Genomic DNA, 18,612 nt, shown 5'->3' on the forward strand with positions numbered 1-18,612 from the left:
TTTTTCAGGAAGAAATCCATAATTTTGTATTTCCACTCCTGCGTGGGCATAGAATCCAGTACCAAGCGAATGTGGGTCATGCACAAAGTACCCCGGTTGCGTTGGCCAAGCAACTGCATATTTATTTGTAGAGATATTTCACGCTGCATTTCTGCTCGAATAAAGACACTCGTCACTTTTTGTTTCAACACGTTTTTCGCATTAAAATCGCAGCTGTGCTGTGAAAAACAAAAACAAAAACAAAAAATGTACTCAATTCAAAATAATGCAATTTCGGTCAATTGTTTATTCCAATTAAATTCAATGCCATTACAAAGTGATACGCACACACACATATGCCCTCACTCACACACACACACACCCTTGCGCACATGTCCGTTTACAACAAATTTTTACACCAAAATACGATCATAAAATTAAATAAATTCGCTATGAATAAACTGATTACTTATTTATGGATATATTTTTAATGAAAAACCTTAATTTTTTACATAATTCAATGGTAAACATATTTTCAATTTAAATTCAATACATCGAAAACACTAGAAAAAAATTGAAAATTCCCAAATATTGTGGCTGGAAAAGCGCATAATTCTAAAAACTTTTTGCTTTTGCTGTGACCCAAATAATTGCTATTATAAAAAGCGCGCGCAATCAGTTTTAATGTAATAAATTTTTATCTACCAAAACAAAAAAAAATTATAGAGCAAAGTGCTTGTGGTAAAATATAGTCAGTAAGTGCTTTACAGTGTAAAAAATTGATGCGTGTAATTAAGTGGAAACAATATTTCTATTTAACACTTCGATTTGCACTTTTCCTGAGGCCTTGTAAAACTAGTGATTGTATTGTTATGAATCAAAGTGTGATGAGCAGTAAAATCAACCCCTTATCCTGTACTCACGTACTTGCCTATTAGCTCATAAGACCCATATTAGAAGAATATAATTTTTAGACTTTTTTCTGGCGGTCTTGTGCATTTTCTCCATGGAAAATAATTACTGTGCGATTGAGAAACCACAAAGGGTTATTTGTTGCTATACCAGTCAGCTCTTCGGAGTTCTCAAAAGGCAGTTTGCCTTCCATAAGGCAGGGCTGGAAGAGAGCTTCCTTTTTCTCCAGTTGATTACAACTATGACAGCATAAATTGTAAGAGACACCCATTCTGGCTTTCTTCTCATATTTATCAATTTTGACCTTTATTTGTGGTTGCAGGTGGACCATAACGTTCCGCTAATTGTGGATGTCGTCTGATCCTTTCATCTACAATCAGCGATTTGTAGATATTTTGAGGAGATTGCATTGTCGAATGCACTCAGTGATGTGAAAACCGATTCTGCAAATATTTTACTCATGGTAGATTCCTCTCTTGCCAGTTCGTCTGCTTTCTCGTAGCTGCTTTCTCTTCATTACTTTATGGTTTCGATGTCCCGGAACCCAGATTAACGTAACTTTATGGTTTTCGCTCGAGGTGGTAAGTTTATTTCTGCTTTGTTTAGAGGTGCAACAGTTTAAAGGTTGTTGTAGCTAAATTCAGTGCCTGAATTGCAGCTTGGCTATCCGAAACGATAGCGATATTGCCCTTAAAAGAGAAATCCGCGATTAGTAGCCTACAATCTTCTCCAATTGCCAGTATTTTCACCTGAAAGACACTGCAGACATTAGGAAGACGTACAGATTTTTCAATTTCAAGTCTGTGTGAATATACACCTGTGTCAACACCGCAATCCATTTTAGAGCCATCTGTATAGACTTTAGTGTCAAAGTTGTTTAGTGAAATTCCTTTACTCCATTCTTCTCGCGATGGAAAGAGAATGGCAAATTCTTATTGAATATCCCCGTTGGAACAATATAATCAGTCCTCTCCGAGGTGCACTGAGCTTGTCGCAATAATACCTATATGAATTGGCATTAGCATACGTTTTTGCCTTCGAACGACCTGCTTCATTTAACTTCAATGCTCCTTCCACAAAGAGCGAGTTTTATAAAATAAAAAAAAGAGTTTTATAAAATAAAAAAAATTAATAAAATATAAATAAATATCCAAAACTTTTCAAATCGGTACTGTATTTCCATCGGAATTAAAAAATTTATTAGATTTTAAGGCATCTACCAAAGTATTTTGGAAAAATATTAAGATTTACGTGAGTAAAAGTACCTCCAGAAATCGAGTTTTTCATAAATAAAATTACTTTTTAAAAATTTTGTTAAAAAAAAAATCACCTCAGATGCTGGAAGAGTTTAAGCCTAAAAGGAACATCTGATATTTTTGAACTTAATCTAAATAATGTTTTTTATGACGAAACGCAAGCTTACGTAAATCTTTATCTTTCCCGAAATATTTTGACGAAGGTCTTAAATATACAGGGTGGGCCAAATAAGACCTACTAATGTTAAACACAAATATTTTGCTTCAGCTGTCTAATAGTCTCTGTTTTATTAAGATACACTTTGTCTTTTAAATATCTCCATTAAAAGAAGTCGGGCGCAGTCAAATCTGGCGAACGAGGTGGCCAAGGGAAATCTGATTTTTTTGAAATCAGACGTTCGCCAAAAATTTCACGCGGTAGGCCTATAGTTTGCCTAGCAGTATGCGCAGTTGCTCCATCTAGTTGAAACCACAAATTAGGATACTGCTCCGCCATTAGCCGCAAAAAGTTTTCAGTCAATGTCCTGTAAGAAGCTCCTCAAATCGATTCCGGCGTTTCATCCTCATTTTCGAAGAAATATGGACCGATAACCCTAATGGCCATAACACCGCACCAAACAGTACATTTAGATGGGTGCAACTGATGTTGGTGTGTTGCCCTTGAATTTTCAGAGCCCCACAATCTACAGTTTTGTTTGTTGACATAACCAATTTGTGTGGCTAATTGTGTAAAACGAATAGCGTATTGTAGTCATTATTGGTGGTCCTGCGGTAGCAGTGCATAATAAATTTCCAAAAATTCAATTATAACCTACAAAAAGAGAAAAATTAATATGCCAAAATATAAAAAAGTTATTTGTGCTTAACATTAGTAGGTCTTATTTGACCCACCCTGTATATTAAATAATATATTTTATAGCTCTGGAAATTTTGTTTGGTGAGTCACCCTAATACATTCACATAAATTGAACACAAACTTACCAACGCAAAAATATACTTGAAACTGAATTTTCCCAATAAAACTCTTTTCTCCTTTCAACTGTCTTCTAAACAGGTTGCCAGCAATTAGCCGATATGCGCTGCTCTGCCGCTCAGCCGATGTTTCCATCTCTTGCAGAACTGATCACGAAAGTAAAGTGGAGTATATAATATTTGCGGTTTTCCTATATAAAAGAAAGACTTGCATAAAATAAAAGTTCTTCATGAAACTTCTGACTTTCTTATATTTGGAGCTGCTTGTCTTGCAACGGACGCGTCCTCCGGCGGCGGATCGGGGAATACTTAACAGATATGCAGTGTAGGTGCTTGTATGTGCTGATAGGACTTATATTTTATCACCAAGCAAGGGCAGGCCGGCTAGCAACCTACTTCACTGATATTTGACTTGCTAACAAATCATCAATTACATTCCCAGATAGGAGTTGAAGGAACCTATGTATATATTTTATATACCATATATTTCCTATTTATCTATTAGGTGGATATAAAATTTTCACGAAGTAAATCTCGTTGAATTGAAATTGAAAGAGAATATTTTTTAATATTATATTTACTCCCATGAAATTTGGCAACGCTGCTTTTAAGAGTTAACAATTTTACTTATGTAGCGAAATAACAACTTCTATTACTTTTTTGCCAAATTAATGTGAAATTTAAATGATATGAAAGTGATTTACGAGTAATGAAATATTTAGTGCCTACAAATGCAAAAAAAAAAAATTTGCCCGTAGCAGCTGTTAAGTGCGAAAATGTTTATTAGTTCGCAGCGAAATTTTAGTTTTTAGTTCATGTGTGAAATTGTGCTGTTAATACATGTACGTTTTTGCATTCTTAATGAATTTGAGAAATAAATCTGAATAATAAATGTTGTTTACGTATTTGAGTGTTAAAGCGCTTAGGTACCATATGTATCTACAGTGGTGTGCGTTAAATAGGCACACGAGCTAAACTCTCGTTATTGACGTGATAAACAGGTTGGGTTGGACCGTCAAAGACTATGGCAAAAAATTTAATAAAAGCTATAGCGACTTTCCAAATGCAACTCTCATACAGGATCTATAGACATAACTCAATAAACCCGAACAATACGGACTATAAGGCTCCGCTTTTTAAAGGGGAAAAAGGTGGAAGACCACTATCTAAAAAGAAGGATGGCGCAAGGGCTTCAGTTCCAACGGAAATACATTTAACTTTTATACGAAGGGTTCTAAAATGACTAATTGAGTAGGCGCTGATATATATTGTCCAGAGTTAGACCTATAGATTTCGTATAAGCTTCCAGATTACTGCATTGTATTCTGGGCTGAGGTTTTTGCTGTTGGAAAGGCAGCAGACCTAGTTTGTATTACTACTGGGACCAACTTCAAGGTTAACTTTTACATAGACAGTCAGGCAGCCATTAAAGCAATTATATCGTTTAGTGTAAAGTCCAAGATAACTCTTTAGAGCAGAGAGGCAGTAAAAGGGATTACAGCGAATTGAAAGCTGCATTTCTATAGGGTTACATAGCTATAACGGCATTGAAAGCAATGCGATAGTTGACGATATAGCGAAAAACGGCGTGCCTCTATCTTCGGACCTTGTTAATGAAATACCAAATTCAATACGAACATTACACAACGAACTTGGCGAAAACATGATAAGAAAATTCAAGACAAGTTGGGTAAGTCTGTCCACTTGCAGGAGTGCAAAGATACTGTCTAAACAAGATGATCACAGTCGTGCTCGATTTGTACTATCGCTAAGGTGATAAGAGGTCAACCTAAGCTAACCTTCCAAATTCAATATTTATATAAATTGAGAGTTAGTGCAAGATAGTCAATTTAATGGACTATGAATAAGTTCGTGCGGTTTTACAACAGATGGCGTAACTTGATTATTATTCCATCGATCCACAGTTCCAAACATTCATTGGAGAGCTACTGTCGTAAGGCACAAACGTCAGTATAAGTTTTTTATTTGAAGCGTAAACAACAATATTTTTACCACACTTGAAAATGTCGAATTTCGTGCCAAATAATGTGTTTTTGCGGGGAATTCTTCTTCATTATTTTAATATGAAGAAAAAAGCAGCCGAAAGTCATCGTATCTTGGTGGAAGTTTATGGTGAGCATGCTCTAGCTGAGCGAACGTGCCAGAAGTGGTTTGCACGCTTTAAAAGTGGTGATTTTGGCTTGGAAGACGAAGAACGCGAGGGTGCGCCGCCAAAGTTCATGGATACCGAATTGGAGGAATTGCTCGATCAAGATCCGGCTCAAACGCAAGAAGAGGTTGCAAAAACTTTGGGAGTTGATCAATCAACCATTTCCAAACGTTTAAAAGCCATGGGAATGATCCGAAAGGTAGGCCATTGGGTGCCGTATGAATTGAAGCCAAGAGACGTTGAACGCCGTTTTATGGCATGCGAACAACTGCTTCAACGGCACAAAAGAAAGGGTTTTTTGCATCGAATTGTGACTGGCGATGAAAAGTGGGTCCATTACGACAATCCAAAACGTCGGGCAACGTATGGATACCCTGGCCATGCTTCAACATCGACGTCGGCGCAGAATATTCATGGCCTGAAGGTTATGCTGTGTATCTGGTGGGACCAGCTGGGTGTTGTGTATTATGAGCTACTGAAACCGAATGAAACGATTACGGGGGATGTCTACCGACGACAATTGATGCGTTTGAGCCGAGCACTGCGAGAAAAACGGCCGCAATACGCCGATAGACACGACAAAGTTATTTTGCAACATGACAATGCTCGGCCACATGTTGCACAAGTGGTCAAAACATACTTAGAAACGCTCAAATGGGATGTCCTACCCCACCCGCCGTATAGTCCAGACCTTGCGCCATCCGATTACTATCTCTTCCGATCGATGCAACATGGCCTGGCTGACCAGCACTTCCGTAATTACGATGAAGTCAAAAAATGGATCGATTCGTGGATTGCGGCAAAACCGACCGAATTTTTCACAAAGGGAATCCGTGAATTGCCAGAAAGATGGGAAAAAGTAGTAGCAAGCGATGGACAATACTTTGAATATTAAATTTGTAACCATTTTACGTCAATAAAGTTTCAAATTTCGAAAAAAAACCGCACGAACTTATTCATAGTCCTATCTCTAGCTTATTTCTATGGTGGGTAGAAATATGTGTGGCTCTGTTCAGCCCTTACTGACTCAAAGTGTTTTCATTTTCATTGGGCTTAAGAGCAAGTGTGCCGAACTTCTTATAGCTCTATCGCAGAAGAAAAGTATTATAATAAACCGAATAATTTTCAGAAAATAATTCAGTATTCGTATTAGGCAAGAAAGGTTTGCTGAGCATCGATATCTACAACTGTGCCACTACAGAAAAAAAAAATCAGTTGGATACAAAGTTTTAGAAAAGTCTCCATCAATTACTTGTGCAGCCAAAATGGGTATCCCTGTCTTAATTTTAATAAACCGGAGAAAATGGAAACTATCTTCACTTCCTCTGTGAAAGTCCTGCGCTATGGAATGCGAGGATGTTGACTCTTGAAAATTCGCTTTTTGAAAATCTTGAAGAGCTGGTTGGATAGACGTAAACAACCTTATAATGTTTCTCAATTGCACAGACTGTAGGTAGTCCTGAAGGAATAACCCGTATAACTTATCGGTAGCGAGGATGTGCGGAATCGATAATTGGAATCGATAATTGGATTCTTTGAGAATATCCAATTCAACCAACTTGTGGTGGGAAGATCCGCCAGCTTCTTAACCCTACTTAGAGCAGAAACACCAATAGTTAGCACAGTCGACATTATCTTTTGGTAGTCTTAGGAAAGCAGCTGTTTTGACGAGTGTGTACTAAAAGGAGAGAGTTGCTGGAGGGATTCGCTTAATCGCATATTGGGAAAGGCGATTGTGCTATGAGGGATACCTTAACTTTTTATATGTTGAGTATGCCGAGGTCGACTTTGGATTAGGAGAAATTTAATCTGCTTCGGTATTCAGAACGGAATTGTGGTAGAGCAACGTGACACAAGGGGCACTGCATTGTTTCTAGCAGCACGATGATCAACCGATTTACCTACCTTTTGCCCTTATTGACATCTTGAGCTTTAAAACCCCATCCCCATGTCGGGAAATGATAGCAATAGGCATTCAAAATCATATCAATAGGATATCGATAGGCTTGGATAGGACAGAGGATGTTGCGCTGGTGCTGAAGTTTGCTGTAGAGCGACTTCAAGAGATGACAAAACTTTTCATTACTTTTCTGAAAAGTTTGCATCGAACTGATAGTCAGTCTCCCACGTACGACTAAACTCTATCTAAACTGTAGAATTCAATTTCGCTAACAACTCACCACACTCAACGAAAGCTCACTCCCATAATCATTTAACATAAAAGTACTCATCTAACTGTTATCAAAGATGTTCTTGCGAAACAGATATGAGCTTGCCTATTTTCATTGCTATCAATGAGGAAGTAAGGAAGCTCGGGGGCATAGAATCAAATGTAAGTAAATATTGTATGCCCCTATTGTCATAATTTTCAACGGGTTTGACTGTCATTATTTGACAATAAAAATTTAGATAAAATACGTAGCTAACAAATTTGATATGTCGGCTATATGTACATATGGCACAACAACAACAAACTCCTGTAAAGAATGACAAAAATCACAGAAATTCGAGTTCTTTATTCGCCATTGTCAACACCTTTTATTATATATGTTGATGTTTGGTGCATGTATGTGGCTTGTGGCAAGCGCGATATTATGTAATTGTCAATAAATGCTCAAATTTTCATCATTTCTTCTTTTTTATTATTGTACTGTTTTGTTGCTCCTTTTAGCCTTGCAGTTGCAAATATAAAAGAAATTTTATTGTCTTCATCGCAATTTCGCCAACCAAAGCCTGCACATCTCCTGTCATTTTCAAATTTCACTTTAACTGCTATCTTATTTTAGTAGTCGCCTTTGTTGTCGGTTATTTTATGAATATGACAGCTACTTAAATTTCAAATGGCGCATCATTTTTTCTCAAATTTGTGAATATTTGATATTTTATTTTGATTTCATATTCTATGGTAAACGTTTATCTATTTTGTTAGTTTCACATGGTAACTTATTCTCAACATAAAAATTATGGATTTGTCACTTCCGAGCTACCAGAAACTATGCGCTGGAAAAATCATAGCAAAGTGGTGTAAGCCTGAATCCAGTGAAGAGGGACAGCGCGAGTCTCATGCGCTTGATTCTCATATGTCTATACTTCAAGAACTTGTGTCTACTTGGGTCTACTTGACCGTTTCGCGATTTATGTATCACTTGTGGCCAGAGCAAATTTGTTGAGTAACCGTTGGGCTCTGGTATGGGGTAACTTTTGGCTCGTTTACCAGGTAAATGGGGAGCAAAATTTACTAGTTTGCTTATATAGTTGAAGATTTTTTCTTAAGAAGTTTTAGAATTTTTCTTTTAGATTTTTGAATGCACACTTTTTACTTACAAAAGTAGTTCAACTGCAAATTTTGACTTGCTAAAAGTGAAAAAAAAAAAAATTGATTTTTTAAATTTCAAAATTTTTTGTATATATTAGGCTTGTTGTTTGTCAATAGATACCGCCAGCAGTGTGTGCTAGTCGATTCTAACATAACCTAAACGTCACAAACCAAGCTTAGACATATGGTAAACAAACTGCTTCGACACATTAGTGATTTTGTTTTGGTATCATATACTTTTGGTTTTGTGAAAACGTCTGATTTTGTGCCGAATAATCTTCAATTGCGGGAAGGGTTGATTTTCCTCTTCCATTCGAAAAAAACGGCGGCTGAAGCGCAACGAGAACTACAAAAAGTTTGTGGAGATGCTGCTTTAAGTGAAACAACAGCGATTGGTTCCGTCGCTTGAAAGACGGTGATTTTAATGTTGACGAACGTCCGCGGGAAGGAAGGCCAAAAATCTTCGAAGACGATAACGGCATTTCTCAATGAGGATCCGTGTATAGCTGACCAGCAGTTCCATTCATATGAAGACATCAAAAAATGGCTTGATCCGTGGATAGCTTCAAAAGATGAATAGTTTTACCGCGACGGCACAGGAGATCTACCAGAAAGATCGGAAAAAATAGTAGCCAGCGATGGGTCATACTTTCAATGATTCACTTGCCACCATTTTTTTCAGAATAAAGTTGTATTTTCATAAAAAGACAGCGGGAACTTAGTTGCGTACCGAATATTTTTTTTTAATTATTTAAAATTTGCCAAAATGTTTGTACTGATTTACGTGGTTGGATTTCAAAATCCATTAAAAAAATTAGGGCACTCTTAAAACTAAGTGTATGAGTTTATCAAATTTACTTTCACTTTTTACTTTGAAATTTTAAAAATTAAAAATTTTTGTATATATATTTTTTATCAATTTAAAATTTGAAAACAATATTGTACTAATTTACGTGGTGGGAGTTAAAATTTTTTTTATTAATTTTAAATTCGTAAAAAAAGTTACTGATTTTTGTGGTTGGAGTCCAAACTCTATAAAAAATTAGGGTATTTTAATTAATTAAATTAAGTAACTTTACCCAATTCATACCCAAATTGGTAAATCTTGGGTGTAAAAAAATGTTTTTTTTTTTAGTTTTAAATCGTTTTGTTTAAATTTATTTTACTTATTTCAAATTTAGCAAATTTCTTGTAGTGATTTTCATGGTTGGTGCTTAAACTCCATTAAAAAAACTTGGGCTTTCTTAAAATTTCAAACATTTTTGGACTCGATTTTAGTTAGTATTTAATTAAAAATTTGGAAAAACATTCCTTTCAGAAAAAAATTAGTAGCATTTTGTTTGATAAAAATTGGTGAGGCTGCTTAAAATAGCATTTTTTAATATTTAAATTGTTTTTGCAAAATTCATTTTATTTATTTAAGATTTAAAAAAAAACAAAAAAAATTACCGATTTTCGTGGTTGGAGTTCGAACTCCATTACAAAAAACAAAAAATTAGTTGCAGTTTGGATGAGATTATTGTTTTGCATTTGTTGCCTAGTGTAATTAAAACTTTCAAAATATATGGGTGTCATCTAACGATTATCTTATTATTATTATTCTAGGTAAAACTTTGCCTGTTGATTTGGGATATTATTACTACTCGCAAAGAGCTGTACGATATCCGATAAAACTTCTAAAATGCTGCCCTTAAAATTAGGCTGATTGCCATTAATTAAGCTTATTTGACTAAAATCTCCAACGGAGCTCAAGCAGGCTTTTTGTTGAAGTTAATATAAAATAGTATATATTGACTACTGAACTACCTCAGAATTGGTTTTGTTTTTGTGAGTTTTGCATTTTATACCTGTTTTTATATACCGACTGGCCAAGTACAATATCGCTACGGCAACTATTGGCCCATTTGATAAATATAAAAATATCTATACACTGCCTTAAATAACTTAGCACTAGGACTTATTGAGAAGTTTTGACAATTTACTTGTTTTTTATGTCATTTTAATCAGTTTTTCGCAAAACGTAGTTAATTCTCCCACAAAACCGTATAAATTTAAGTTTTAAACTTTATGAAAAAAAAAATCAACAAATTCTCACCAAATTTGGCACTGTTTTACTAGGAATTTTTAGATAAACTTTGCGTAGTCTGGACTAATGTGAAACAACCTCTGCCGTAAGCTTTCATGCAACATGGCACACAGGGTGTTCACAACTATCTCATTGAAAATTTGCCCAATACAGTTATGTGTTCTTATTCTCTACACTCTTACTGGTGACCGTAGTTTTTCATCATTTTCTTTCCAATTTTTCGATGTCTACTATTTTCAATTTTTTTCGATCAAATAGTTGAGGCAACCTGCCATCACTCAACGCAAGTACAGCTGCTCACACTCTTCATCCCACTCTTTAGCTATTCCACTGCGGATGCTAGTGTTGTTAGATACTTAGTATCTGACAGTTTATAGTGTATCTGCTGGTTGATGTGGCGGGTGTGGCATCCAACAGCACAGGTGAGGCGAAGACAAAGTGTGCAGCATTGTCAAGTTGACAATAACAAATTTGTCGACAGTAAGCGACAAGTAAGTAAGATATAAAAAAAGCAAAACGAAGCAAATAAACTACAGAAGACGAAAGTGGGGAAAAAGTCCAAAGCACAAACAAAAACTAATTCAAGTGCTAACCAACAAGCCAGTGACGAACTGGCGGCTACTACTCAACTTCTCTAGCAGCAACGGCAGCAGCATCAGCCGCGTTAAAGTAATTAAGAATAATGCGATATGATACCAGATTTCATTAATTTCTTCAGCAAAACAACAACAACTGAGCACAGCCAAAGCAGTACATAACGAAAATAAAAAATTCAAACTGACAAAGCAGCTGCACTTACCTGTAATGAACGCTTCAGGCTGAGAAGATGTGCTGAGGAAGATGAAATGAAAAAAATTAAATAAAAATAGCAGCAATAATAAAAAAGCCAAAGCTAGCAACAAAATATACCAAATATGTACAATTTTAATTTGCTTGGTATTAGTACCAAAGCTGCGGCTGTCAGTGGTGTAATTGGTAGGAGAGCAAACAAACAAAAAATGAAACAAAAAATAACTAATGCTAAGAAAAATAAGTCGCACAGTACTAATCGTAATGAAAATGCAAATTGACAGTATTAGCATTTCGTATTTAACGAAATTGAGTTGAGATACGAGTACTCAGGCTGTCGCCACAGGAGCACAACACCTCGCTCGCCATGTCTGCCGCGAGGTATCAGCCTATTTGATTGGACTCCGCACTGGAGTGTGTCCGTCCATAATGCGGCCAATCTGTCATTCAGCGATAAGCCACAAAAAGCATGAACGCTTAGTTAGTGGTGTTGCACCTTAAATGGCTGAAAAGTGGGAAAAAACAAATATTTGGTTACAATTTTGAGACGCATGGAATTAAATGCAAAGCAATGAAAAAAAAAGATATATACACATAAATTTGTAGGTGTATTTGAAAGCATTTTATTACTAAATTTAGCTGCAGCATTTGCTGTTATTTACACTTACATTTATATTTGTATTTGGCCTTATTTGTTTTTTCCTATAGCTGGCTTGTACTTCAAAATTAAATTAATTTGCAGTCATTGATATTTTGAAGCGGGAACTTTATCATTTGTCAAGATTTAGTGGCTCACATTCGAGTAAATGTGTAAAATATGTATGTATCGGTGCATGATGATGATGGAAATAGTTAATTTATATATATATTTTTATACTTTTTATTTTCATTTTTAACCATGAACACCAGTTCACAAAAAATGCATTTTAAAAATTTAATCGATTTTTTTAAATTTAGTTGAAACTGATTTTCCGTAAAAATATATGTCACCTTTTAAAAAAATATATACGAGTTCAAGTTCCTAAATGTATACGAAATTGAGAAAAATGCATAAGCGTTTTATGAAAATTTCCCACTTTTTAATTACAATTTTTAGAAAACTTTTGAGTAAGCAGTTTTATAGCCCATTAAATTCTAGTATAAAAATGTGCATATCTGAAGTACCTGGAAAATTGCGTAGATTTTTGACAATTTTTTTTGCTTACGGTGTTGCACTTTTCGTTCCTTGTTTTATATGAAGGAAAATGCACAATACCATACAGAAAAAAATTATTAAAAATCAACGCAATTTTTAAGATACTTCAAACTTTCTCTTCAAAAGAATTGAAAAATGGGCTATAAAACTGCGTACACAACTTTTGTTTAGAAATTCTGATTAATAAATTGGAATTTTTCTGAATTTCGTATAAAGACTCAAACTTTTATTTACAAGGTTTTTCTTAAGGAATGAAATGCAAGAAACATAAAGAATGAAAATTAGTTAAAACTAACTGCCAAAATTGCTAATCACAGGAATTGCGTGAGTTTTTATTTTGTCGGCGTGTGTAAATATAGACATACAAACCTTAATTTTGCCTAATTGTGGGCGGCTGCTTTAACGACTCAATTAAGTATCTATTTTGGGAAACATTATAAGGCCTCTGGAAATTCAATTCCTATCAGATGGTATGTGACGCGCTTTAAAAGTATAACATCTTCGAGTGAAAACTACCTAAGCTGTTATATAAAAAATATAATTTTTAAATAAATGTGTGAAAGAATAAGTTTTTTATTCTAGTGAATGATGCCTTAATGTTTGGGAAGCCTAATTTGGGTATTTTCATTGAAGTGAGTTTTTAAATGACAGGTCTGAAGCCATTACTTGTCCACCGTTGGCACATTGGTACGATAGTTGCTCATTTATATAGCGAACCACTTAAGCTAATTCTGAGACATTCAATTATTGGAATGCTACACTATTCAAAAATGCGTTTAAATAGTTGAAATTTATTAGCAAAATTAGAGATCTGCTAACAAAAATCTCTAGAACAAAATTTTCTTCTTTAAGGGGCACATTTGTGATTAAGTTGCTACGTAAACAGGCACAAACTTGTAGGATTAAGGGATACAAAAATCTAAGGAAGATTTTTCTGGTGTCTCTGCACTTAGGAAAAGTGACTTTTTGGGTACGTTCATTTACTGCCGGTGCGATTAGCTGTTATTTCTCCGAAGATGCGCAAGGAACTGCCCCACCACCGCCGAGACAGTCGTTTAGGCGTATTTAGGTCGATAAGGGCGTATTTTTCATCCGATCTTAATAATAAAGGCTGCTTTTTAGATATTATCTTTTTAAACAGTTGGTTTAAACAGCTGACGCACGTTTCGTGTTTTGATTTATTGTCAAGCATCTTCAGTTTGGCCTATAATTTAACCATGAATCGTCTTACAAACGAACAACGCTTGCAAATAATTGAATTTTATTATAGAAATGTGTGTTCTGTTAAGAAAGTTTAAGATCCACTTTTTTATCGAAAAATTGTGTTCACCGACGAAGCTTATTTTTGGATCAATGGGTACGTAATTAAGCACAATTTTCGATTTTGGAGTGAAGATCAGCCAAAAGAATTGCAAGAGCTAGCAATGTATCCAGAAAAGGTCACAGTTTGGTTACGAATCGTTACGTAACTGTGAATGGTGAGCGCTGCTGTGAAATGATATCCAACTTTTTTTGCCCAAAATGCAAGAGTTGACTTGCATGACATGTGCTTTCAGCAAGACGGTGCCACATGCCACACAGCACGCGTAACAATGGACTTGTTGAGAGGCGAGTTCGGTGAACATTTTATTTCACGTTCGGGACCTGTTAATCTGTCAATTGGCCACCCAGATCGTGCGATATAACGCCTTTCGATTATTTTTTGTGTGGCTATGTTAAAGCTCATGTCTACAGGTATTCAGACAAGCCTGCTTCAATTAACGCATTGGAAGACAACATTAAAGCATTTATATGTGAGATACCGGCCGAAACATTGGAAAGAGTATGCCAAAATTGGACTAAGCGGATGGACCATTTGAAGCGCAGTCGCGGTCAACATTTTCATAAAATAATCTTCAAACATTACATTATATGGACTGTACTATCGATTTTAATAAAACATTTATGCATTTTTCTGAATTTTACTTGTATTTTTTTGAAAAACTTCCTATAGCTCTTAAAAAATCACCTATCAAATCACATAAAATATTGTACTGACTCTAAATGAGGTAGGAAGCACCACTAGTACCAAATTCCAAAGTTTACCAGCGTCTTATTCTTTTCCTAGGTTCATCATTAGCGTTAAATTTGAGAGATTTTGCTTTATATATAATATAACAGAGATACCATGCATATGGGCAGATGGTCAGAAAGATACGGCTAATTATACTCCTCTCATTATTCTGAAAATGCTGATCTACAAGTACAAGGTGGAGCAAAATTAATCACGCTATGGGCAAATTTTGGAATTAAATAGCTGCAGTATACAAACAGACAAGCAATGGAGCGTGAAAAAGTCAAAATCAAAATTTGCATTGAGGTATGGAGGATTTTTTTTTTCGATCGCTGCATCAAAATCTGTGGCCTGTAAATCTGCTTCACGTCAGGCTTTTTCACCAAAAATTTAAGAAATTCAAATTATTTTCTTAATATTCATCAAATCTAAATAAATATGTTTTTTTTAGAAACGTATTGTAATTGAAAAAAGTGTTAAACAAAATTTGTTTTTTTTTTGTTTAACATTTATTATTATTATTATAATTGTTTCCACTTTTTTTATTACACTTTTTTTTTCTTTTTTAATTAAAAATTAAATAAAACAATTAAATTAAAAAAGAATTTTTGCGTCAAGTTTTCGGAAAATCTAAATTATACGTTTCTTCAGTCAAAAACGTTTTTTTATTTAAAAAAGGGAAGGAAAAAGAGGTTGTCTGTAAAGTCGGTGTACTGACGATAGTTTATGACGTTCATAAGAAAATACTGATGGAATGGTTGCAATTTTCAAAACCAAATTTTAATTTTATTTAGAGAAGGAGGTAGATGGAATCGCAATGGAATAGGTCTAGTTACATTTAGACAAACGTGAAAAATGACGAAACATTTATCAAATTCATGAAAGATATCTTCAATTTCGATGGTGCATCAGACGTTAATAAGTCAACAACACTAAGAGGCACCATCATCGATTTGCCTTTTTCAAGGCACATTGCACTCGAAACACTCCCTTTCATTTCCTACTTTTTCTATCATCGTCCTATTCTCAACAGAGAAATGGTTCATTACCATGCACACAGGAAGAAGGCATATGCAAATACAAATATGTGAATTTATATACAAATGCGCATATACATACATATACATACATATATATGCTCACTCAAGTAGGACAGAGCCAGATGTCGAACGTTGCCGAACGCGGGGGCCGATTGTGCTCCTTGTCGTTCGTTCCGCGCTTTCGCTTGCAATTCAAGCAAGGTAACGACGAATGAGCAAGATAACGCCGCATCAGCAAGATAACGACGTATGAGCAAGGTAACGACGCATTTTTTGGTGCGTGCAGCCGGCTACATCGAATTATAAGACGTTATCACGTCAAAAAGCTTTTAATTTAAAAAAATGTAAAAAAAATTATTTGATTAAAAACAAATTTTCGACAAATCTAAAGAAATACATTTCTTGAGTCAAAACTATTTTTTAGTTTTTGTAGTCTTATGTAATAAATGCAGCAATATCACTTAAACTGTTTGTTTTATTTAATTTCAAAGTTTGAGTGCTCTTAATGAAACCCCCTATATTTACTATTATCACAACCTATTTTAAATATTTTAGTACAACCCAAGCACTATCTTAAATCCAGCAAACAAAGGCGCTGTTTTATTCACACAAACACGCACACACAAGGGTACACCCATACATAGATGCACACAGCACAAATATTCCATAAGCTGCGACAAGCATCCATTATCGTTGCAAGCAAATGCAAAGTGCACTACAAAAAAATTAAAACACTGACAAAAAAGATAAAACAAAGCAGGCTGCAACATCTTGTAGATTTTCATTAAACACAAGTGCTTACAAATATATTTTTTTGAGTTCGTAAATAGATAAAAAGAAAAAACAAAAATGCTGTAAGTAATAAGCAACGCATCGACTTGCTGTTAATTTATGGTTTTGCATGAATTATGAGTTGCACCAGAGCGTTAGCAACAGCAGCGAGCGATATCCGTTGACTGACAGCAATTGACGCGCACGCTGCGTTGTCTTGTCGCCTGGCGCTCGCCTACGTCGCTTTTAGTGGCTGCTGGCTGATAGCAAAAATACTTAAGATGCTAACGCCACAGCCAAAGTCTTCATTAAATCGCATTGAATAAGTAATTACTTTTAATAGCACTCCGTACTTTGCTTTGCTGTTACACTACCAGTATAATGGAACTGAAAAAAAAGATAATAATTAAAAAAATAATGTTTAATGTAGTTCGTTATTTATTTATTGTAAATGAAGTACTAGTCAACAAGTTACTAAGTCGCAGTAATGGACTGTAGAATTTTTGCTTTTAAAAGGAGCTAATAAATAGTGTTTTCTCTGTTATCTACTGATAGGCAATGACTGTTGAACTCGAGACCCAATGCTGTCTGCCAACAGCCAACTGTCGGTTGCACTGCTTCGAGATAGCTTCCATATCTTAAATTGTCGCCTCTTGTCTCTGCGTTGAGGTGTTGGGGTTATCAAAATATTTTATATAGTGTATGCATGTATGTATGTATGTATATGTAAATTTGCTCGCACTCGCTTTGGCCGCTGGGTCTAGCAGTGGCTAAAGTCTATACGACGGGTGCACATAACACGCCAAGGCAGTTGATAGCAGAGAGTAAATACTTTTTTTTTTTTTGAGTTTTCTAGGCGACTGCCCCTGGCCACCAGCTGCATATGCACATTCTGTTGAAAATCACTCTGTTAAAAATTATAGAGCATTGTTTTTTATTTTATTTATTTCGATTTTATTACTATTAACAATTCTGTTACTAATTTTCTTTTTTACCGATGTGTTGCCATGCGAAAAGTGAGCGAGATTTGCGTCTCGCTGTATTGACAGCCGTTGCTATTGTGAGTAAGTGTTTAGCGATTTTTTCACAAAAATGTATGAAAAGTCCTTAGCTGCGAACACAATTTTTCCATTTCAGTATTAGCTTACTTCAACTTGCTACAGTCCATGAAATAATCCTCAATATATCGGCCAAGTTGGACTATTTTTCTGTTTTTGTTTTGTATTCATTATTTTTTTGTTTTTACAACAGCTTTGCCTATTGTCTAACAAAAACCATCTAAATCTCAAACTTTATGCACAAACTAAAAAAATTCTAAAAATTTCCCATCAGAACTCCATACGTTTTAATTCGAAAAGAAGCAATGAAGGCGGCGTACAGGCTCAGGTTAAACGGAGTCTGGGGAAATGAAGTAAGCACTGGCCACTCTCAGATATACCACCAGTTGTCGGAGCGGTGCACACTGTTCTCGATGCCGGTGGCCAATCGGGTACCTGTCGTTAGCTTCGGTAGGAAGTATGATGTTTTGATCCCATATAGAGATCAATGGTTAAGTCCAGATAACCTATTAATGGGATATCAGAACACTTTCTACACCGACGGATGCAAAACCAGTGATGGAAGTGGATCTGGATGGTACTTAGACGAAGACACTAAGCATTTCAATGCCACAGGACAGATGGCCACGGTATTCCTTACGGAAGTCTATGCCATCTTAAATGTGGCGTACTGGCTAGTTGAGAAAAAGTGGCGGGGCAACAGTATTGGAATCTGTAGTGACAGTCAAGCTGTACTGAAAGCCCTTGCTAACCCACGCTGCTCTTCGAAGTTAGTCGGTGAATGTAAGACAAAATTGAACAGTGTTGCAAAACACAACAAAGTTAGTCTAATTTGGGTGCCTAGACTTTGTGGTATTGCAGGCAATGAGTTACCTGATAAATTGGCAAATGAAGGCTCTGCAAGTATGCCACTAGGCCCTGAACCCTTTCTAGGTGTCAATTCCGCATCGATTCAACTATGAATTGCGGGCTTCATGAGGTCTACCCACAGAGGGCGTTGGTTTGAGTTGAACTC

Source organism: Anastrepha obliqua, chromosome 4 (genome assembly GCF_027943255.1).
Source record: "Anastrepha obliqua isolate idAnaObli1 chromosome 4, idAnaObli1_1.0, whole genome shotgun sequence".
NCBI classification, from domain to species: Eukaryota; Metazoa; Arthropoda; class Insecta; order Diptera; family Tephritidae; genus Anastrepha; species Anastrepha obliqua.